A 23364-nucleotide genomic window follows, 5' to 3' on the forward strand; every position below is an offset into this window, starting at 1 on the left:
GATCCTCTTAATGTATTGTTGCATTCAGTTTACTAGTATTTTGTTAAGGATTTCTGCATCTATGTTCATCATTTCATTGGCATGCAATTTCTTTTTCTGTGATACTTTGTCTGGTTTTGGTATCAGGGTGATGATGACCTCATAGAATGAATTCAAAAGTGTTCCTTCCTCTGCAATTTTTTGGAATAGTTTCAGAAGGTTAGGTGTTAACTATTCTCTAAATGTTAGTAGAATTCACCTGTGAAGCCATCTGGTCCTGGACTTTTGCTTATTTGGGAGTTTTTAAATTACTGATTCAATTTCAGTACTGGTAATTGGTCTGTTCATATTTTCTATTGCTTCCTGGTTCAGTCTTGGGAGATTATACCATTCTAAGAATTTTATCATTTCTTCTAGGTTGTCTATTTTATTGGCATATAGTTGCTTGTAGTAGTCTCTTATGATCCTTTGTATTTCTGTGGTGTCAGCTGTAAATTCTTTTTCATATCTGATTTTATTGATTTGAACCCTCTATCCTTTTTTCTTTTTCTTTTTTTTTAAAATAAATTTATTTATTTATTTATTATTTTTTTTGGCTGCATTAGGTCTTTGTTGCTGCGTGTGGCTTTCTCTAGTCGCGGTGCGAGCGGGGTCTACTCTTCACTGTGGTGCGCAGGCTTCTCATTGTGGTGGCTTCTCTTGTTGTGGAGCTTGGGCTCTAGGCACGTGGGCTTCAGTAGTTGTGGCTCGCAGGCTCTAGAGCGCAGGCTCAGTAGTAGTGGCACATGGGCTTAGCTGCTCCGTGACATGTGGGATTGTCCTGGACCAGGGCTCAAACCCGTGTTCCCTGCATTGGCAGGTAGATTCTTAACCACTGTGCCACCAGGGAAGCCCTATCCTTTTTTCTTGATGAATCTGGTTAAAGTTTATCAATCTTGTCTATCTTTTCAAAGAACCAGCTTTTAGTTTCATTGATCTTTTCTATTGCTTTTTAGTCTCTATTTCATTTATTTCTGCTCTGATCTTTATGATTTCTTTCCTTCTACTAAATTTGGGGTTTGTTTGTTCTTTCTCTAGTGGCTTTAGGCATAAGGTTAGGTTGCTTATTTGAGAGTTTTCTTGTTTCCTGAGGTAAACTTGTATCGCTATAAACTTCCCTCTTAGAACTCCTTTTGCTGCATCCCATAGGTTTTGGATCATCGTGTTTTCATTTTCAATTGTCTCTAGGTATTTTTTTATTTCCTCTTTGATTTCCTCAGTGATCCATTGGTTGTTTAGTAGCATATTGTTTAGTCTCCATGTGTTTGTGTTTTTTGTAGTTTTTGTGTGTGTGTGTGGTTGATTTCTAGCCTCATAGCATTGTGGTTGGAAAAGATGCTTGATATGATTTCAGCTTTCCTAAATTTATTGAGGCTTTGTTTATGGCCCAGCATGTGATCTATCCTGGAGAATGTTCCATGCGCACTTGAAAAGAATGTGTATTCTGCTGCTTTCAGGTGAAATGCTCTATAAATATCAATTAAGCCCATCTGGTCTTATGTGTCATTTAAGGTCTGTGTTTCCTTATTGATTTTCGGTCTGGATGATCTGTCTATTGATGTAAGTGGGGTGTTAAAGTCCCCCACTATTATTGGGTTACTGTCAATTTCTCCTTTTTTTTTTTTTTTAATACTTATTTGGCTGCACTGGATCTTAGTTGAACCACGCAGGATCTTTGCGGTGGCCTGCAGGATCTTTAGTTGCAGTGTGCAAACTCTTAGTTGCAGCATATGGGATCTAGTTCCGTGAGCAGGGATCAAACCCAGGCCCCCTGCATTGGGAGTCCTAGCCACTGGAATACTGAGGAAGTCCCCAGTTTCTCCTTTTATGTCTGTTAACATTTGCCTTATATATTGAGGTGTTCCTATGTTGGGTGCATATATATATTTACAATTGTTATATCTTCTTCTTGGATTGATCCTTTGATCTTTATGTAGCGTCGTTCTTTTTCTCTTGTGACAGTCTTTACTTTAAAGTCTCCTTTGTCTGATATAAGTATTACTTACTCCAGCTTTCTTTTGATTTCCATTTGTGTGGAATACCTTTTTCCATCTCCTCACTTTCAGTCTGTATTTGTCTCTAGATCTGAAGTGATTCTCTTGTAGGTAGCATACATATGGGTCCTGTTTTTGTATCCATTCAGCCAGTCTATGTCTTTTGGTTGGAGCATTTAGTTCATTTGTATTTAAGGTAATTATTGATATGTATGTTCCTATTGTAACTTTGTTCATTGTTTTGGATTTGTTTTTGTAGGTCTTTCTTCTTTTGTTCTCTCCTCTTGTGATTTGATGACTATCTTTAGTGTTGTTTGAATTCATTTTTCTTTTTTGTGTGTATAACTATTGTAGATTTTTGTTTTGCCATTACCATGAGGTTTTTGTATAGCAGCCTGTATATATGTATGTATTTATGTATATATATATATACACACACACACGTGTGTGTGCGTGTGCACTTGTTTTAAGTTGCTGATCTCTTAATTTCAAATACATTTTAGATACCCTACATTTGTACTCTCTTCCCCTCATGATTACTGTTTTTGATATTATATTTTACATCTACTTGTTTTGTATATCCCTTAACTGCAGATGGATACAAACGATTTTACTACTTTTGTTTAGTAACCTCTCTACTAGCTTTGTGTGTGGGTGATTTCCTACCTTTATTGTATGTTTGCCTTTACCCATGAGCTTTTCCATTTCTTAATTTTGTTTCTAGTTGTGGCCTTTTCTTTTCTGCCTAGAGAGGTTCCTTTAGCATTTGTTGTGAAGCTGGTTTGGTGGTGCTAAATTCTTTTAGTTTTTGCTTGTCTGTAAAGCTTTTGATTGCTCCATCAAATCTGAATGAGAGGGCTTCCCTGGTGGCGCAGTGGTTAAGAATCTGCCTGCCAATGCAGGGGACACGGGTTCGAGCTCTGGCCCAGGAAGATCCCACATGCTGCGGAGAAACTGGGCCTGTGGACCACAACTACTGAGCCTGAGCTCTAGAGCCCGCAAGCCACAACTACTGAGCCCGCGTGCCACAACTATTGAGGCCTGCACACCTAGAGCCTGTGCTCCACAACAAGAGAGGCCACGACAATGAGAGGCCTGCGCACTGCCACAAAGAGTAGCCCCCACTCACTGCAACTAGAGAAAGCCCGCGCACAGCACTGAAGACCTAACACAGCTAAAATTAAAGAAAGAAAGAAAGAAATTTATTTAAAAAAAAAAATCTGAATGAGAGCCTTGCTGGGTAAAGTATTCTTGGTTGTAGGTTTTCCTCTTTTATCACTTTAAGTATATTGCGCCACTACCTTCTGGTCTGCAGAGTTTCTGCTGAAAAATCAGCTGATAGCCTTATGGGAGTTCTCTTGTATATTGTTTGTTGATTTTCCCTTGTTGCTTTTAATATTCTCTCTTTATCTTTAATTTTTGTCACTTTGATTACAATGAGTCTCAGTGTGTGCCTCTGTGAGTTAATCCTGTATGGGATTCTCTGCACTTCCTGGATTGGGTGACTGTTTCCTTTCCCAGGTTAGGGGAGTTTTCGGCTATTATCTCTTCAAATATTTTCTCAGGCCCCTTCTCTCTCTCTCCTCCTTCTGGGATCCCTATGATGTGAATATTAGCATGCTTGATGTTGTCACATAGGTCTCTTAAACTGTCTTCATTTCTTTTCATTCCTTTTTCTTTTTTCTGTTCAGCAACAGTGATTTCCACTCCTCTGTCTTCCAGCTCACTGATCCGTTCTTCTGTCTCATTTAGTCTACTACTGATTCTTTCTAGCATATTTTTCATTTCAGTTATTGTATTCTTGAATTCTGTTTTTTGTTCTTTATTTTTTCTAATTCTTTGTTAAAAACTTCTAATTTCTTACTCTGTGCCTCCATTCTCCTCCTGAGTTCCTTGATCATCTTTACAATCATTACTCTGAACGCTTTCTCAGATAGATTGCCTATCCCCATGTCACTTAGTTCTTCTTCTAGGGTTTTATCTTGTTCCTTCATCTGAAACATATTCCTCTGTTGCCTTACTGTGTCTAAATTGCTACTTGTATTTTTATGTATGTGGTAGGTTAGTTAGGTTTCTCAACCTTGGAGAAGTGGCCCTCTGAAGGAGATGTCCTATGCATCCCAGGAGTGCACTCCCCTCTCATCACCCAAGGGCCAGGGGCCAACTGGTCCCAGAGTAGTGTCTGGCCTGCATTTGGATTCGGTCTGCAGGCTGCCGGACTGTAATTTTCTTGCTTCTGGTGTCTGCCCCCTGGTGGGTGAGGCTGGTCTAGAGGTTTGTGCAGGCTTCCTGGCAGGAAGGGTCAGTGCCTGCCCCCTGGTGGCTAGAGCTGGGTGTTGGCCCTCTGGTGGGCAGGGCCATTCTAGGGGCATGTCTAGACGCAGCTGTGAGCTCAGGAAGTCTTTAGGCAGCTTGTCTGCTTAGGGGTGGGGAACGTGTCCCCACCCAGTTAGTTGTTTGGCCCAAGGTGTCCCAGAACCGGAGCCTACAGGCTACTAGGTTGGGCCAAGTCTTGGTGCTATGACCCAAACAAGATGTCAGCCTTCAGGAGAGTTCATGCAGATGAATGCTCCCTGATACATCCACCTCCATTGTCTATGCTCCCAGAGTGAGCCACAACTGCACCCTACCTCTGCAGGATACCCTCCAAGACCAGAAGGTAGATCTGGCCCAGGCTTCTATGAAATTACTGCTTTTGCCCTTGGTCCTAGTGCATGTGAGATTTTGTGTGCTCCCTTTAAGAGTAAAGTCTCTATTTCCCCAGTCCTGTGGAGATTTTGCAATCAAGGCACACAGGCCTTCACACCAAATGCTCTGATGGCTCCCCTTCCCAGTGCTGGACTCTCAGGCTGGGGGCCCTGACATGGTTCTCCCACAGGAGAACCTCTGTAATATAATTTTTCTCCAGTTTGTGGGTTGCCCACCTGTGAGGTATGAAATTTTATTATATCACATATCCGTTCCTCCTACTGGTCTCATTGTGGTTCCTTCTTTTATGTCTTTAGTTGTAGAAAACCTTTTCTGGCAGGTTTCAGACTTTTTCAACCACGGTTATTCTACAGATGGTTGTGATTTTGGTGTGTTAGTGAGAGGAGGTGAGCTCAGGGTCTTTCTACTCTGTCATCTTGATCACTCTCCTCTGCCCTTGCCTCCTTTCAGTCTGTTCTCAACACAGCAGCCAGGGTGATAATATTAAATTGTACATAAGACCATGCCCCTGCTCAAAGCTTTGATTTCCCATCTTATTCAGAATAAATGTGATCGTCCTTGCTGTGATCCCGAAGGCCCTCATCTCCTAATACTGTCCCCCTAGTTCAGTCTACTCCTCCCCACTGTTCCTTGAACTCACCAGGCATGCTTCTACCTCAGGGCCTTTGCACCATTCCCTCTGCCTGGAATACTCCCTCACTATCTCTGTTTTTTACTCACAGGTCATCTTCTCAGTCAGGCCTCCCTGGTCACCTGGTCTAAAATTACAGAGTCCCCTCGCTCCAAAATTTTAAACTTAATTCTTCCTTCCTTATTTTTTCTCTTTACCATTTATAACTATATAGCATACTATATATTGTATTTACTTATTTATCTTATTTATTGTCTTTCTCCCCACAAAAATGTAAGCTTCCATGAGTTCAGGGTTTTTGTCCATTTTGTTCACAGCTCTAATCTCAGTGCCTAGAAAAGTAACTGGCATATAGAAAGTATTCAATCAGTATTTGTCAAATAAACAATAGAACTGATGGACATGAAATAAACATGACTGATGACTTTGGAAACTGTCTTAATTCATTTGCTTTTTAAGCATCTAACTAGGACAAAGGAGTACATGAAAATTAACACTAGATGGCACAATATTACAAAGAAAGTAACCTAATCCTTTCCTCTGGACTGGAATTGCTTCAAGAAAAGCCTAAGTGTTGCCAAGTTTCCTCTGGCCTCCCCACACCCCAGCCTGCAGATGTTATGTTTTGCTGTAATAACTCAAATTTCACTGATTTATACCCCACCTGCATAAATGTTATTCTGCCCTGTTGAGGATTTCAGTGCTTCCATGTGCCAGTCCATGTTACCAAGTTCCTCCTCCCCAACCCTTGTAACCTCCCAACCCACCTGCAACTGAAGTCATTAATGCACTAGAGCCTTCAAATTTCCAGAGCTGTGGGTGGTCTGTGGTGAGAAAGAATCTGTCCCCTTTGGGTCACACTCTGTTGTGGGGGTAGGTGTCACAGATTTTTACCCCCAACCTCCTCTCTCCCCAGAACTCACATTGGATCCATGGGTTCCAAGGGTTGGGGATGGATCTGAATGACAGCTACCATGGAGTCTTAAGAATCACCATTTCCCTGCACCAGTTAAAGGCTCTCTTACTGGGACAACTTTAGCACATCTTGACTACTCACTCCCTAAAGACTGGTTATCCCAGAAGGTGACTCAGTGCTCATGCCAAGAAGCTACTGTCACTAATCAGTCTTTGCCAGTTCATACTAGGTTGTGGTGACCAACTCATTCCGGTTTTCCAGGGACTTTCCCTGTTTTAATGCAGGAAGTTTCACGTTCTAGGAAATCCCTGACTCTGGGGCAAACCAGGGCAGTTGATAACCCTACATTAATCCCAGATCTCACTCCATTCAAACTCAAACCAGAACTGTGTCACATCTGTGTAAAATTTTTAATGCATATATTTTGTTCTCTCCTCCCACCCACGTCATCAGTCACCACATCGGTCAATTCTATCTCCCTTTTGTCACTATATTCATTTTCTCCTTTATATTCTCACTGCAAAAGTTAGTGGGAAACTACAGTAACCAAGACAAGACAGGACCACTGAAGATCCAGAGCCTTCAGGAATGAAGCTTTGGATCACACCACCTGGTACAGGTGCTGGCTCAGAGTAAAGGAAATATAGAATGAGTAGGGGAAGAAGGAAGTTACAAGTATCAACTACAAGCTCATGACCAGAGAGAAGAAAAGGATTAATATCTAAACGTTAGTTTCTTTTTTGCTCACTGTATGTCTGTATATGTGTGTGTTATAGTATTTGTGTATATACAAACTAATTTTTTCTTCCTTCGCAATGTAAGAATTAATGGACAGTGGTTAACTTTACAGCTTCATCTTTAGTGTACAGGATATTCAAGAGGGACTCTAAACTGAACTTGAGGAGTAATTGACATCATTCAAAGATCAATAAAATGACATTTGTGACCTTTTCTTTTTGTGGAAAAGGTGAGAGTGCCTATTTCTACAAAGGACAGCTGTGTCTTGTTAAAGAAAAGTTGAAATTTGTTATTGCTGTACAGGAAGTTGAATACATGTAGAAAGTTGTGTATGGATATTGAATAGGTAAAGTGATGAGCTGTCCCAGTTATTACACCATTGTCTCTCAGTTCAAACCCACACTTTTATACTCTGCTTTGTGATGCTAGGTTGGGACTATGAGAACTATATTTCTACTTTGCCACTTGACTTCCTGCAAGGAAGAGGAGGGAGAAAGGATGCACTCCTTTCCTGACAAGTGGTTATCAATTACAGTATTCAGCTTGGAGGGGGCACTCCTAGAACCAGCCTCACATGTCTAATCAAAGATATCAGCAATAGTCAGCTATTGAGACCACCTCGGAGGTCTCAGGATCCTCTCCTTCAAGCTTCCTTTTGTCCCCCCAACCCCAGGAGTGACAGCTTCATCATACAGTTCCTATCTCTGGGTTAGCTCAGTAGCCCTTTTTTGCCTTTCAGTTCTCCAAAACTGCTTAACTAATTCCTTGTATTAAATTCTCTCTGTTGAAATGCCAAGTGTGTTTTCTGTTGTTGTGACTATATCCTGACTGATACAGTCACCTGCCAAGTAAAGAACACAACCACCTGAAGTGCTAGCTAAAAACAAAGGAAATATGGAATAAGAAGTAAAAGAGGGACGTGATAAATATCAACTATGACCTTGTGACTTTATACAAGGATGATAGCACTAATGCATATTTTTGTTATGTACCTACTAACCAATGATTTCTACTTTTCCCCCTTCCCCTTCTCCTGCAGTTTTGTATGGAGTGTTGGTGGAACTTAATTTACAATCTAGTTCATAGGTCACCAGGTCACAAAAAGTCACATCTGGAGCTGCTAGAGAGGAGTGAGGCTCAGCAGTAGATCCTGAACATGAGAAGGAGACAATGACTAATGGGACTTTGAGTCTCTCTTCTCGTCTGGGGAGAAAGGGAGAGTGTCATTGTATGACAGGCAGAAGTATGAAGGTATTAAACATGGGCAGAAGGGTGAACTTAAATGCTAAGCAGCAAAAGAGCTGGCTATTTAGATTCTGAACCTGCTTGTCCTCAAATCCATTCTTTGCCCCTCTGCTGCACTGCTCTGGACTGCAGGGGGCTGACCTCTGTTAACTGTGATACCCAAACTCACTATCAGCTGATTTCTGAAAGACTGGAAGACAGGGAGGGAAGGAATATGCCAGGACATTTCTCTCCTCTCTCTTCTAACTCAGGCACTTCTTTGGCAGGGACTGCACCTCCTTAGTGGACCCAGCTCCCACTAGACAGATCCTTAGAGGTTCTGGTCTCCAACAGATGACATGCAGCTCTGGGATTCAGTAACACAGTTTTTCATTTATGTCTCTCCATGCTACAAGCTGTGGCTCTTCTGCTTAACTTTCTCAGTTAGGCTCTCAGCTCTTCTATCACCTGGTAACCATTTCCCTGCATTACATTTTCTCTGTTGTAAATACTAGAAGTGGGTGCTATTTTTCTGGTTGTCCCTGTCCCTGGCAGCTAATCCCACTCCAGATCCACCGTAATACTAAGTCAATATTCTGCAATGCTCCAACTTCTGGGTATTTAGGTACAAATATACCTACCCACTTACAAATTAGGGGTTTTTTTTTGTTGTTGTTGTTTGTAGTTGTTGTTGTTTTTATAAATTTATTTACTTTTGGCTGCATTGGGTCTTCATTGCAGTGTGTGGGCTTCTCATTGCGTTGGCTTCTCTTGTTGCAGAGCACGGACTCTAGGCGGACGGACTTCAATAGTTGTGGCACGCGGGCTCAGTAGTTGTGGCTCATGGGCTCTAGAGTGCAGGCTCAGGAGTTGTGGCGGACGGGCTTAGTTGCTCCGCAGCATGTGGGATCTTCCTGGACCAGGGCTCGAACCCGTGTCCCCGGAGTTGGCAGGCGGATTCTTAACCACTGCGCCACCAGGGAAGTCCCACAAAATGAGGTTTGTAGTAGGTTATTTATTGCAGTGTTGTTTGCAATGCCAAAAACGAGAAACAAACCCCATTTCCTATAGGGAACTTGTTAAACAAACACTGGGACAACCACAGAGCTGTAAATATACCAATGCATATTATTCAGTGAAGAAAGCAGAGCACAGAACAGTTTAAATAGTATGTTATCTTTTGTGTAAGAAGGAGAAGAATAAGAATATGTTTGTACTTACATAAAGAAACACCAAAAAATACACACAAGAAAAATAATAAAACCAGTTACTAATGGGGGTGGGGCAAGGAAGAACAAGGCAGACAGAGACAGGACAGAGAATTTTCAATATATACTCTTTATGTTGTTTTAGTTTTTGAGCCACAAAGATGCATTACCTATTGAAAAAGTAATAAAAATTATTAAAATGCATAAAAAGGAAAAAACTGCAACCTAGTCACTAAATGATAAACATAACCAATATCAAAACACTTTATATAAAATTATAGGAAAATGAAAGATGAGAAAAGACTACATATTGTATAATTTCAACTACTTTGCATTCTGGAAAAAGGCAAAACTATGGAGACAAGAAAAGATCAGTGGTTGTCAGGGTCTGGGAGGGAGGGATGAATAGGTGGAGCCCAGAGGATGTTTAGGGCAGTGAAAATACTCTGGATGATATAATAATGATGGATACATGTCATTATACATTTGTCCAAACCCACAGAATGTACACCAAGAGTGAAGCCTGAGGTAATCTATGGACTTTGGGGGATTATGATGTGTCAGTGTAGGTTTATCCTTGATAACAAAGGTACCATTCTGGTGAGTGATGTTGATCATGGTGGAAGCTGTGCATATGTTGGGGTAGGGAGTACAGGCACACCTCAGAGATGTTGTGGGTTCAGATCCAGACCACTGCAATAAAGCAAATATCGCAATGAAGCAAGTCACATGAATTTTTTTATTTTCCCATTGCATAGAAAAGTCATGTTTACTCTATACTGTAGTCTATTAAGTGTGCGATAGCATTATGTCTAAAAAAACAATGTACATACCTTGATTTAAAAATACATTATTGAGGGCTTCCCTGGTGGCGCAGTGGTTGAGAGTCCGCCTGCCGATGCAGGGGACACGGGTTCGTGCCCTGGTCCGGGAAGATCCCACATGCCGCGGAGCGGCTGGGCCTGTGAGCCATGGCCGCTGAGCCTGCGCGTCCGGAGCCTGTGCTCCGCAACGGGAGAAGCCACAACAGTGAGAGGCCCGCATACCGCAAAAAAAATAATAAAAATACATTATTGCTAAAGAAAAATTGTTAACCATCATCTGAGCCTTCAGTGAGTCGTAATCTTTTTGCTGGTGGAGGGTCTTGCCTCAGTGTTGATGGCTGCTGACTGATCGAGGTGATGGTTGCTGAAGGTTGGGGTGGCAATTTCTTAAAATAAGACAACAGTGACGTTTGTCACATCAATTGACTTTTCCTTTGATGAACAATTTCTCTATAGGCTGCAATGCTGTTTGATAGCATTTTACCCACGGTAGAACTTCTTTCAAAATTGGAGCCAATTCTCTCAAACCCTGCTGCTGTCAATTAAGCTTATGTAATATTCTAAATCCTTTGTTGTCTTTTAACCATCATCACAACATCATTACCAGAAGTAGATTCCATCTCAAGAAGCCAATTTCTTTGCTCATCCATAAGAAGCAACTCCTCATCCATTAAAATTTTATCATGAGATTGCAGCAATTCAGTCACATCCTCAGGCTGCACTTCTACTTCCAGTTCTCTTGCTATTTCCACCACCTCTGCAGTTTCTTCCTCCACTGAAGTCTTGAACCCCTCAAAATCATCCATGAGTGTTGGAATCAACTTCTTCCAGACTCCTGTTCATGTTGATATTTTGACCGGTTCCCGTGAATCATGAATGCTTTTAATGGCATCTAGAATGGTGAATCCTTTCAAGAAGGTTTTCAATTTACTTTTCCAGATCCATCAGAGGAATATCTATCTATGGCAGCTACAGCCTTATGAAATGTATTTCTTAAATAATAAGACTTAAAAGTTGAAATTACTCTTTAACCATGGGCTGCAGAGTGGAAGTTGTGTTAGCAGGCATGAAAACAACATTAATCTCATTGTACATCTCCATCAGAGCTCTTGGGTGACCAGGTGCACTGCCAAAGAGCAGTAATATTTTTAAAGGAATCCTTTTTTCTGAGCAGTAGGTCTCAACCATGGGGTTAAAATATTTAGTAACCCATGTTGTAAACAGATGTGCTGTCATCTGGTATTTGTTGTTTCATTTATACAGCACAGGCAGAGTAGATCTAGCAGAATTCCGGGAGGCCCTATGATTTTCAAAATGGTAAATGAGCACTGGCTTCAACTTCAAGTCACCAGCTGCAGTAGCCCCTAACATGAGAGTCAGTCTGTTCTTTGAAGCTTTGAAGCCAGGCATTGACTTCTCCACTCTAGCTATTAAAGTCCTAGATGGCATCTTCTTCCAATATAAGGCTGTTTTGTTGACACTGAAAATCTGTTGTTTAGTGTAGCCACGTTCATTAATTAACTTAGCTAGATCTTCTGGAAAACTTGCTGCATGCAGCTTCTATGTCAACACTTGCTGCTTCACCTTGTACTTTTATGTTATAGTGATGGCTTCTTTCCTTAAATCTCATGAACCGGCCTCTGCTAGCTTCAAACTTTTCTTCTGTAGCTTCCTCACCTCTCAGCCTTCATTGAATTGAAAAGTTAGGGCCTTACTCTGGATTAGGCTTTGGCTTAAGGGAATGTTATGGCTGGTTCAGTCTTCTATCCAGACCACTAAAACTTTCTCCACATCAACAATAAGGCTGTTTCACTTTCTTAGCATTTGTGAGTTCACTGGAATAGCACTTTTAATTTCCTTCAAGAACACTTCCTTTGCATTCACAACTTGGCCAACTGGTGCAGAAGGCCTAGCTTTTGGCCCACCTTGGTTTCAATGTGCCTTCCTCACTAAGCTTAATCATTTCTTGTTTTTGATTTAAAGTAAGAGGCGTGCAACCCTTCCTTTTACTTGAACACTTAGAGACCACTGTGAAGTTATTAACTGGCCGAATTTCAATATTGTTGTGTCTCAGGGAATAGGGAGGCCTGAGGAGAGGGAGAGAGATGGGGGAACAGCCAGTCGGCGGAGCAGTCAGAATACACACAGCATTTATCAATTAAGTTCACCATCATATATGGGCATGGTTAATGGCTCCCCCAAATAAATATTACACAATACTAACATCAAGGATCACTGATCACAGATCACCACAACAAATGTAATAATAATGAAAAAGTTTGAAATATTGTGAAAATTACCAAAATTGACACAGAGATATTAGGTGAACAAATGCTGTTGGAAAAAATGGCACCAACAGACTTGCTTGATGCAGGGTTGCCATAGACCTTCAATTGTAAAAGAACACAGTATCTGCAAGCACTATAGAGCAAAGCACAATAAAACAAGGTATGCCTGTATAGGGGAACTCTCTGTACCTTCTTCTTAATTTTATCATAAACCTAAAACTGCTCTTTAAAATTCTTAAAAGAAATTAGAGGAAAGGTGAAAGCCAAGGGAGGGAGAGAGAAAGAGAGCATATACGTGGAGAGCTACAGTCCTCATTTACACAAATGGTAAAGAAGCCATAGTGGATATGTTAACTCCCTTCCTCCATCAATTCAAGCTTTGGTTGCCTTTGGCTAGTGTAAGTCAGTTAAAGTTCTTTGCCTAGTCAACTGACCCTTAGACACCTTTGATTCCTGAGGTGTCTAAGCCTGCCTTGTTTTTTGTTAAACTTAATAACTGGGCATGTAAAAGAAAGCATCCAGATGCCGCTAGCTTTATAACAGTAACCCTAATACTATAACCCTAATACAGTAACCCTTTGATAATCAGGGCCAATCACATCAACCAATACTAGAAGCCTTACTTCTCTAGCTGTGAACTGAGTTTCTTGACTGATCACAATGTTTTATGAAACACAACAATGGTACCAAAAAAAAGCATTCAGTGATTCCATGGATTATATCAATGGTAGAATTATGACAAACAGAAATGGCAAATAACACAGATTAAGTGTCAGTATTGATGATTAAAAAATGTTTCCCCCAAGGCTTCCAGATAAAGATGGCAGATTGAGTATAATAATTCAATTTCACTTCCTCTGAAGCTCCACTGAAAGTATGGTAAAGGGATTTTTTTTTTAACTCATAAACCTATAAATCCAGAGAGAAGAGAAGAAGAGACAATAGCAACAAAATATTAAGGCTGGAATGTGGAAAAGTGACTTAGGATATAGTGGGGAAAGCCAAGAACTAAATTGATGTATATCACAGAATCTTCCAAAGGCTCAGGAACTAAGTGGAATTTTGGAAGTGGGGGGAGGGGGGCAGGGCAAGAAGGGATATTAAATAAGGACTGATAGAATGCAGTTTTAAAATACATTCCCAATCTCCCAATTCCTCCCACCCCGCCTTCCCCCTTGGTATCCGTACATTTGTTCTCTATGTCTGTGCCTCTATTTCTGCTTTGCAAATAAGATCATCTATAACATTTTTCTAGATTCCACATATATGCGTTAATATACGATATTTGTTTTTCTCTTTCTGACTTACTTCACTCTGTATGACACTCTCTAGGTCCATCCACGTCTATACAAATGACCCAATTTCGTTCCCTTTTATGGCTGACATACATATACACTATTGATACTATGTATAAAATAGGTAATTAATGAGAACATACTGTATAGCACTGGGAACTCTTCTTAATGCACTGTGGTGACCTAAATGGGAAGGAAATCCAAAAAAGAGGGGATATATTTATATGTATAGCTGATTCATTTTGCTGTACAATAGAAACTAACACAACATTGTAAAGCAACTATACTCCAATAAAAATTAATTTAAAAAATAAAGTACATTCCCACCCTTGAGTGTGGGCTGAGCTTAGCGACTTTCTTCTAAAGACTAGGGTATGGGAAGAGAGACACAGGTAACGAGAGAACCCAGAGACACCACCTTAGCCACGTGAGCACTCAAGTTTAAGATCACCAGTCACAAGTCATGTTGGTGTCATGTTCTCCTGATACGATGCAGTGAAAAGGGCAGTTCATCTGTGGCATTCTTCCCCCAAATCCATATTCCTGATGTAATCATGACAAACCCAAACATCAGGCAAACCCAAAAAGAGGGCAGCCTACAACACCTGACCTGTACTCTTCAAAACTGCCAAGGTCACAAAAGACAAGGAAAGACCAAAACATTGTCACAGCTTGGAGACTAAGAGATCATGATGATTGAATGCAGTGTAATATCCTGAAACAGAGAAGGGCATCAGTGAAAAAACTGGTAAACTCCAAATAAAGTCTGTGGTTTTCTCAACAGTATTGTACTCATGTTAATTTCTTAGTTTTGGTAAATGCAGCTTGATTATGGAAGATGTTACCTTTTGGGGAAGCTTGGGGAAGTGTGTACAGGTACTCCGTACTATCTTTGCAACTTTTTTGTAAATCTAAAATTTCAAAATAAAAAGATATAAAAATATAAAATGGAGGAAAGGAGATAGAGCTCTACTTCCCCTCCCTCATGGCATTAACTCTTCCTGCAGAAGACTGGAACTGGTAAATACAGAATGACTGAACAGCTGTGGTGCAGGTACCCTACTGGGAATCAGGAGCAGGACCTAAACTGTGCACACTGAATGATAAGACCCGACGCCAGCCTTAGAACTGAGTGCCTGGGCCCCACTTGTTAGAGAACCCTATGAATCAGAGAGATGGAGAGAATAAATTCATGAAAGAACACATGGGTATCATTATCAATCAAGGTCCAGCACCCAGTGCTGGCACAGTGCAATCTATAACCTTAAGTATGTCCCTTTTGTGACACTAACTTCATTTGAAGATGCTTCTCCCCATCGCTTGCTCCTGTCCTCCTTTCTCCTCTAAATAAAAGGTGACTGTCCCTGAATGCTGTATAGGAGTGTGGGTTGTGCTTCTGCTGTCAAACACAGACTTTGCTACAGAAGGAATATGAACAGCAGAAGCACTTCGGTAAGAGAAAATACAAATTAATTAGTTTGACAATCTTTCTGAGAGCACAGATGAAATAGATACTTGCATATTAAAGTCTCAAGAGTGTCGGAGGTCCATCTTTTTAAATTTCACTTCAAATTCTAGCTGGAGTATCCAGTGATATGCACTAATTAGCATACTATTCAATACCATTATACACAGCAACCGAGAAACACTTTGTAATATTAAATAATTCATATTACTCTTAAGTCTCTGTGTATATATGTCTAGATATAACAAGTGTGAAGCAAACTATGTATTTCACACTGACAGATGGATACTAATTCTAGAATTGTAATTTGTTTTAGTTTTATAAAATGGTTAATATGATTTAAACAAAACGCTAAGTTTGAATTACCAGATAAGCAATAATGAGAGATGGAGCATGAGACGACTTCTCAGTTTTCTCCCTCAATGAGTCATGGTTTCCTTAGGCAAGGTTTGCACAACAGGTAACATTTATCCAATGCTTCTCACGCAGAGGCAATTTCCTCCCTTGCCTCACCTGGGGGGCAGGCATTTGGCAATATCTGTAGACATTTTTGATCGCCATGACTCAGGGCTGGGGTGCTACTGGCATCTGGTAGATAGAGGCCAGGGATGCTACTAAACATCTTACAATGCACAGGGCAGCCCCCCAGAGCAAAATAATCCATTCCAAAATGTTAATAGTGCCACAGCTGAGAAGTCTGTTTTAGATAAATCTAGGAGCTTGGGGTTCTCTAAGCTTTGATGTCTCTCATATACTACTATTCCACTTGTCAAGACCCCACTCTTCCCTAATTTAGCTTAACCTGACATTCATATAAAATGCTTGGCAAAGTATGTGGATTCACATACTAATATAATTTACCAAATCACAGAATCAGTCTCTGAATTTGGTTTTCAGTTACCTCAGCCCTATGACTACAAGCAATAAGAGATTTTTACAACACTATCCCATAAAGGCTTTTGAGTTTTATTCTATTAAGGCAACACTTTTGCAATTTGAGTATGTCACCTGCTTGCTTTAAACTACCCCATGCGATTAAAGGCACCATCATGGTTTAATCACACCTGTTCCCCTTTAAATTGAACTATGGCAACAGCTATCTGATTCCCCAGAGCTTCCTCCTCAGTGCGTACATAGTTCCATATAATCATACAAAATAACTTGATTGGCTATTTTTCCACTGCATACGGAATGCCACTTTACCATCATGGAATATGAAAGAAAGTTTCTGCATTTTGTCTGACCTCTATGTAATAACCATTTCCCTGAGGACATGTTGCCTGCAGCCCACTGTCTGGAACCACTAGATAGTAAGCTCCATGGAGCCAGGGACCAAGCCTATCTTATAAATCACTGTATTCCCAGCACCCAGGCTGTACTTGGCACATAGCAGGCACCTAGTTAATATTTGTTGAATTAATTGGTAAAGTCAAATGTCAATTTCTCTAAGAAACTTTTTATTAAAGTGCTTATTACATATGTTTTCTTCATCTGCTTTTCCTCCTCAACTAAGTCTCTCAAGACAGAGACCTAATATAACAAAGATACTTAGTAACCTAGTTACCAAAGTACAGGAAACACCTTTCAAACAACTCATACAATAAAACCAACATCCCTGCTACCATCGTCAAAAGAGACAGTGTGAAAGAACTGAGAGCTTAAGAACTTATAGGCTCTTCACATAGGGAAGTAAAACTGTGGAAAGGCTGAATAGCTTACGTTTCTAAGTACACGCAGTACTGGTCTCCAAGAGATAACCAAACTGCTTTCACTCCTATCCTCCCCAAAAATGCCCTCTTGAAACGGCCTGAATTTTTTTTTTACATCCTAATAATGAAAGAAATTCTTTCAAATTTAAATTCATTTGAACAGGCATTCTTCTTTAAAATAACAATTATATCTGAAAATGTTAAGAGGTTGGCTATTAATAATCCATGTACTCATTAGGGCAAATCACTACAGTAAAGTTACTTTTTTTCTAATATCAGAGACTCTCCAAAACAGGAATGTAGGTAATTTTGGTGCAAAGAGAGCTCTGACAGGAGAAGATAGGCTTGAATGGACTGGGGCAACGTGGTAACTAGGGTAGTTAGCACCAAGCACTATGAAGTAGAAGAGAAGCAGATAAGAGAAGTGAAAGGATGCTGAAGACAATATACACCAATTTACAAACTGCCTAAGATCACTTCAAGACAGAGAACATAGGTCTTCCCTGGTGGCGCAGTGGTTAAGAATCCGCCTGCCAATGCAGGGGACACGGATCTGAGCCCTGATCTGGGACGATCCCACATGCTGTGGGGCAACTAAGCCCATGCGCCACAACTACTGAGCCTGCGAGCCACAACTACTGAAGCCCAGGCGCCTAGAGCCCATGCTCCACAACAAAGAGAAGCCACAGCAATGAGAAGCCCGCACACCACAACAAAGAGTAGCCCCCGCTCACCGCAACTAGAGAAAGAGCCCGTGCGCAGCAACGAAGACCCAACGCAGCCAAAAATAAATAAATAAATTTTTTAAAAAAAGACTTAGAGAACATCTTCGGCTCTTGTTTCTGCACTTCACTTGCTCTCTGGTTAGTACTGTGATTCACCTGCTTCGAAATTAAGGATTACATGATGGATTCTGGGAGGAGGCTTCTTCTGAACATGAAGTCCACTAAATACCACCACTGTGCTGCTCACTTTCCTTGCAGCCACAAAATTGTGCATGCCCAATGCCCCTGTTAGTACTGTTGAGGCAACAATTAACTTTCTGCCACTTTGGAAGGTCTAGAGCTCTCAAAAAAGTCTTGTGATGATTTCATCACCTGACTAAATTACCTGACACAGAGCTAAGAATGATTCAATGACTGCTTACAGAGTATAAAAACTGATTAATTCCACTCAAGGGGAAAAAATCACTGACAAAACCAACACTTTTACTAATTACTGTACTGCCATTCCATAAACACATGGTAGCTTTTATAGTAAAAAAAGATGGTTCCACTATGCTGAATTACAATCACTTAGTTGAATGCTAAGCATAATTTAATTTTATTAATTTTGAGGGGATTTGTATGAAATCACTCCTTAATTTTATGAAATGCAGATTACAATAGACTGTTTGCCATGATTTAATGCATAGCTTGTTTTTTATTTTCCTTTCAGTCTATGTATATTTGATTAATAAATAATAAAAATAGAACCAAACACAGCAGTAGTTCTCAGCTTACCTTCTTCCAGTAGAAAAAGTTTCCATTTCTCCATGGATAAACCAATGTTTACGGGAAGTGTGACAAAAAGTCACTTTGTTTTTATATTTCAGAAAAAAAATCCTAGGGGTGGAGCCCCTCATGGCGCAGCTGTGTGGGCTGAGGCGGTACTGGGCACTCCTCACCCTGCTGGCATCGCTGCTCGTCTCCCGCTGAGGCGGCCGACGGAGAATGTGGCGTCCATGGAAGCAAGGGCACCTACTAAGAGTGAGGTGTTTCTCCAGCCACACACAGCTGCACAGACTTTTGCCGAGTTTCGAAGAGTGTGGGGAAATGCCCGGCCTCCATCCCTAAGTGGTGGTACAACGTCACTGACGGATCCTGCCAGCAGTTTGTGTACGGAGGCTGTGGAGGGAATGACAATAATTCCATGACCAAGGAGGAGTGTCTTGCAAAGTGTGCTGGTGTCACAGTAAACACCATCGATGACCTGTCCAGGAATGGAGCAGATTCCTCTGTCCCAAGTGTTCCCGGAAGGCAGGATTCTGATGATCTGTCCAGTGATATGATATGTTCAACTATGAAGAATACTGCACTGCCAAGGCCGTTCCTGGGGCTTGCCGCGCATCCTTCCCACGCTGGTACTTTAATGCCGAGAACTCCTCTTGTGATAACTACACCTACGGCGGATGCCGGGGCAATAAAAACAGCCACCCCTCCAAGGAGGAGTGCGTGCAGCGCCGCTTCGGCAAGCAGTTGTGTCCTGCCCTGGCCCGCACTAAAGCGGTGGTCCTGGCAGGGCTGCTCGTGATGGTCCTGACGCTCTTGCTGGGAGCCTCCGTGGTCCGCCTGATCAGGGTGGCGCGGAGGAACCAGGAGCGCGCCCCCCGCACTGTGCGGAGCTCTGGGGACGACAAAGAGCAGCTGGTGAAGAACACTTACGTCCTGTGAATGCCCTGTCGCCAAGGGGCTGCCCTCCTCAATCCCCCGTTAATGAAGAGAATCTGGGAAGGGAGGGGAGACAAGTGTTGAACGCATCTGTGCTTTTTCAAATAGAGTGATTGGTTTGTATTTGCTTGATCATTAGGGCTTTTGGTCTGTTTGTTAATCCAGAAGGTAAGAGGGCTGCTCCTGGTCTCCCGGGATGGGTTTGCTCTGGAAATTCTCTTAGTGAAGGGCTGTGCACGTTGCAAATGTCTTAGCCCTAGATCGGAGTTGGTTCCTCTTCGATTTATTTCTTTGCTCCACGTATTAGTTTTCTTAGCTTACGTTGAATCCATATTGTCTCCTTCCGATCACAAAAGTAATGTTTAATAGTTCCTTTGTTTTCTGTTTTGTTTTGTTTTTAAAGTAAGCAGAAACATGTTTTTTAATTAGGATTCTCAAAGGAAGAAGTAAAATGTACAAGTTTAATAAAAACGGCCTTCCCTTAAATAAAAAAAAACCTAAAAGTGGAAGGAAAAAGCAATCATTAGTTTACTTCCTATATGTGGTTTGACTAACTTTTATTAACCACAACCCCTATGTTCAGTACAGATTAGAAGAAACCTTATATTCAGACCATTTTAACTCTTCAGGGTATGTGGATTCTATCAGGAATAAACTTTTAATTTTTCTTTAATTGAAACTGTTTACTATTAAAAAATCACATGGCACTGAGAAGCAGAAAAGAAGATTTGAATAATATGGAGAGAGATATACTTGTGGATCAGAAAACTGGCCCTTCAGCCATCCATGCACTACGGACTTCTGCCAGGTGTTAGCTTCCCTAAGCTTGTCATGAAATACCGATGGATTCCCTGCTTCCTCAACTAGTCAACTGGTATCTTTGGATTTTCCTCTTCATCTAATCCACCTGCCATCATCTCCCTGCCTTTTGAATTGTATACATCACTTTATCCCTTGAGTTTCCTTTGCCTAAAAAGAACCCTTTCTTCACCATTTTCTGTTCTTGGTAAGATGCAGCACTTTTTTCCCCAGATCACACCAGCCCAAGAGTAAAGTAATTAAGTCTCCCAAATCCGTATGTCTCTGACTCCAGATTTGGACTCTACCAGCACGTCAAGAGCTCCAGTTTCCCTGCACAGCTTTGGGTGCCCCAATGGCTGCCTCATGGGATGCTCTACAGAAAAATCCTCTGATCACCCACTTGGTTGGCGCCATTTGCTCTTCTGCTGCTGCTGTTTCCTGGCGTTGCTAATGAACAAAACAGCAGCCATGCTGCCGTGGCCACCGACGGTACTATAGCTAGCTACTGGGACCCCACCAACAGGTTACCAGTCCTGATGGAACTTGCCGATGTCTGTGCCATGGGTCCTGTCCTCTAACACTTCCCAAGCCTTGCAACTGATGCTATTGACACTTTCTGTTCTCAGTGTTTACAGCCACTATAATTCCTACACCATTTTCCACTTTAGCTACCATGCTCTATCATTCTGACTCTGAGAGCTGGGCTGTAGAACTAAATGCATAAGCCTCTGCTATACTCAGATCATCTGTCCACTACAATGCTGGCCAAATGTCCTTCAATCAAACATAGGCTCCTGAAAATCTTCCCTAGTTTAAAAAATTAAGCATATTATTTATTCTGCCTTTTTAGGAAAAACTTAATTCATCTCCAGTTGATAAAGGAAAGCTCCTCTTTATTGAAGAATGCTAGACAGTGATAATAAATGTAGAAAGAATGGGAGAATCAGAAAATCACCATTTGGCACCCCCGCCCCTCCATGAAATAATTGATTCAAGCAACAACCATCAGTGGATGTCAAAAAAATAACTAAATAAACAAATATGGCAAAATGCTAGCACTTACTGAATTAAGTGGTGGGTAAATTCTTTTAATCTTCTGAAAAACATATTTTCAATAAAAAGTTGGGGCAGGGTCAAGTCTCCCTTAACTTAAGTGAGGTCTTTCTCATGAGGATTGGTGTTCCTTTATGTAAATGGAACCCTGGAGTCATCTACCCCTGCCAGAAGCCAGATATACTGACTTGTGATGTGAGCACAGCTTCAGCCTGAGCTGAGAACCCTGCTACACTTGAGTCATAGTGCCTTCCTGATGCCTTCCTCTTTCTGACCCTTTCGGCTCTGTTTCCTCCCATCTGTCTTAAGGACAACCCTTGAAAACAAATATGAGTTTACAATTGCATAGTCACAACAGGGAGCAAACCAGAACCATCTGGGGAGCTTTTTCAAAAGATACACACCCAGAGCCTGACCTATAGATATTTCCATTCTTGGGTGGGCCTTGGGCACATGACCTTGAAAAAGTCTCCAGATAACTCTGATATACCTCTCTGAAAGGTGTTTCTCTGAAACTATACTTAGGCTTTTTCCTGAAGAATCTATACAACATCCCTGACTTACAATGGTTCAACTCAACGATTTTTTACTTTACAATGGCATGAAAATATGCATTTAGAAGAAACTGTACTTTGAATTGCGAATTTGATCTTTCCCAGGCTAGCGACGACACTCTTTCTTGATGCTGGGCAGCCACAGCCCCTAGTCAGCCACACAATCACAAGGGGAAACAACTGATACACTTAAAACCATTCTGTACCCAGACAACCATACTGTTTTTCACTGTCAGTACAGTATTCAATAGATCGCATGAGACAGTCAACACTGTATTATAAAATAGCTTTGTGTGAGATGATTTAGCCCAACTGCAGGCTAACGTAAGTGTTCTGAGCACGTTTAAGGTAGGCTGGGCTAGGCTATGGTGTTCAGTAGGATAGATGTACTAAACGCATTTTCAACTTATAATATTTTCAACTTATGATTTCAACTTAGGTTTACTGGAACATAACCCCATCATAAGTTGAGGAAGATCTGTATACATAAGAAAGGATGGGGGCAGATTTAGAAATTGAAAAGATAAATATCAACTTAGGAAACTGAAAAAAATTCAAATTGTTGGTCTGGTAGTTATTAATGCTGCTCACTGATGTCTAATTCTCTCTTCCTAAACCCAGAAAACTGCACTTTCCCCTGCTCGTTGAAGTTGGACCAGCTGTGTTACTGCTTTGGCCAATGAAATATAAGCATCAGTGCATGTGTCACTTCCAAGCAGAAGACTTCAAGAGACATGTGCACAAGTCACCACATCCCCTTTTCCCTCCCTTGTGATGGTGGAAGCACATGTTAAAATGTGCTGAGATCCCTGGGTGACTATGATGAAAAAAGCCTCTGTCATCCCAGGACATGAAATGGGAGTAAGAAATAAAGATTTTTGTGGAAAATCATGGAAATATGGAAGTTGTTCATTAATGCAGCATAATTACTCTATCTGGACTGATAAACTGGCAAACCTTCTTTCACGGAGGCCAAAGCAATTTAAAGAGAATCAGTTCTGTCTTCATCAATGAGTAAAATTTACAGAGACGGTGTTGATAGAGGGAAACGGGGGAGCTTTAGGGTCGAGCTACCTAAGTTTAAATCCATGGTGTCATTGTTTGTTGTAATAATAAAAATAGTATATAATGTCTGTGTAATATACAACTACTTTTAGTAACCACTAACACTTATGAAGTGCTTACTATGTGCCAGTCACTGTGCTGAGCGCTTTAACATGGATTATTTCACTTATTCTTCCATAACTTGCCCAAGGTCAGAGAGCTAGGAATGGTGCAACAAGGATTCTAACACAGGCAATGGAGGCACAGAGCCTGTGATCTTAACCACACCTCTATTTGCCTCACTCATTTGCCTCTTCTATAAATGGAGATAGGCAATATGCAAAAAGGTAACATGAGTGATTACTTATCATGACCTACGGGAATGCAGTACTGTAAAAAGACGGGGAGCACAGGCACAATAATCAAATGCTACATTACTATGCTTGCATTACTTAATAGCTAGT

At 41.1% G+C, this 23364-nt stretch overlaps 1 pseudogene; it reads left to right on the plus strand.

The window, feature by feature from the left end:
* Positions 1 to 18522: 18522 nt before the first annotated feature.
* On the plus strand, positions 18523 to 19939 carry LOC116755356 (annotated as a pseudogene).
* The last annotated feature ends 3425 nt before the right edge of the window (positions 19940 to 23364 follow it).

Source organism: Phocoena sinus, chromosome 6 (assembly GCF_008692025.1).
Source record: "Phocoena sinus isolate mPhoSin1 chromosome 6, mPhoSin1.pri, whole genome shotgun sequence".
In the NCBI taxonomy this organism is placed as follows: domain Eukaryota; kingdom Metazoa; phylum Chordata; class Mammalia; order Artiodactyla; family Phocoenidae; genus Phocoena; species Phocoena sinus.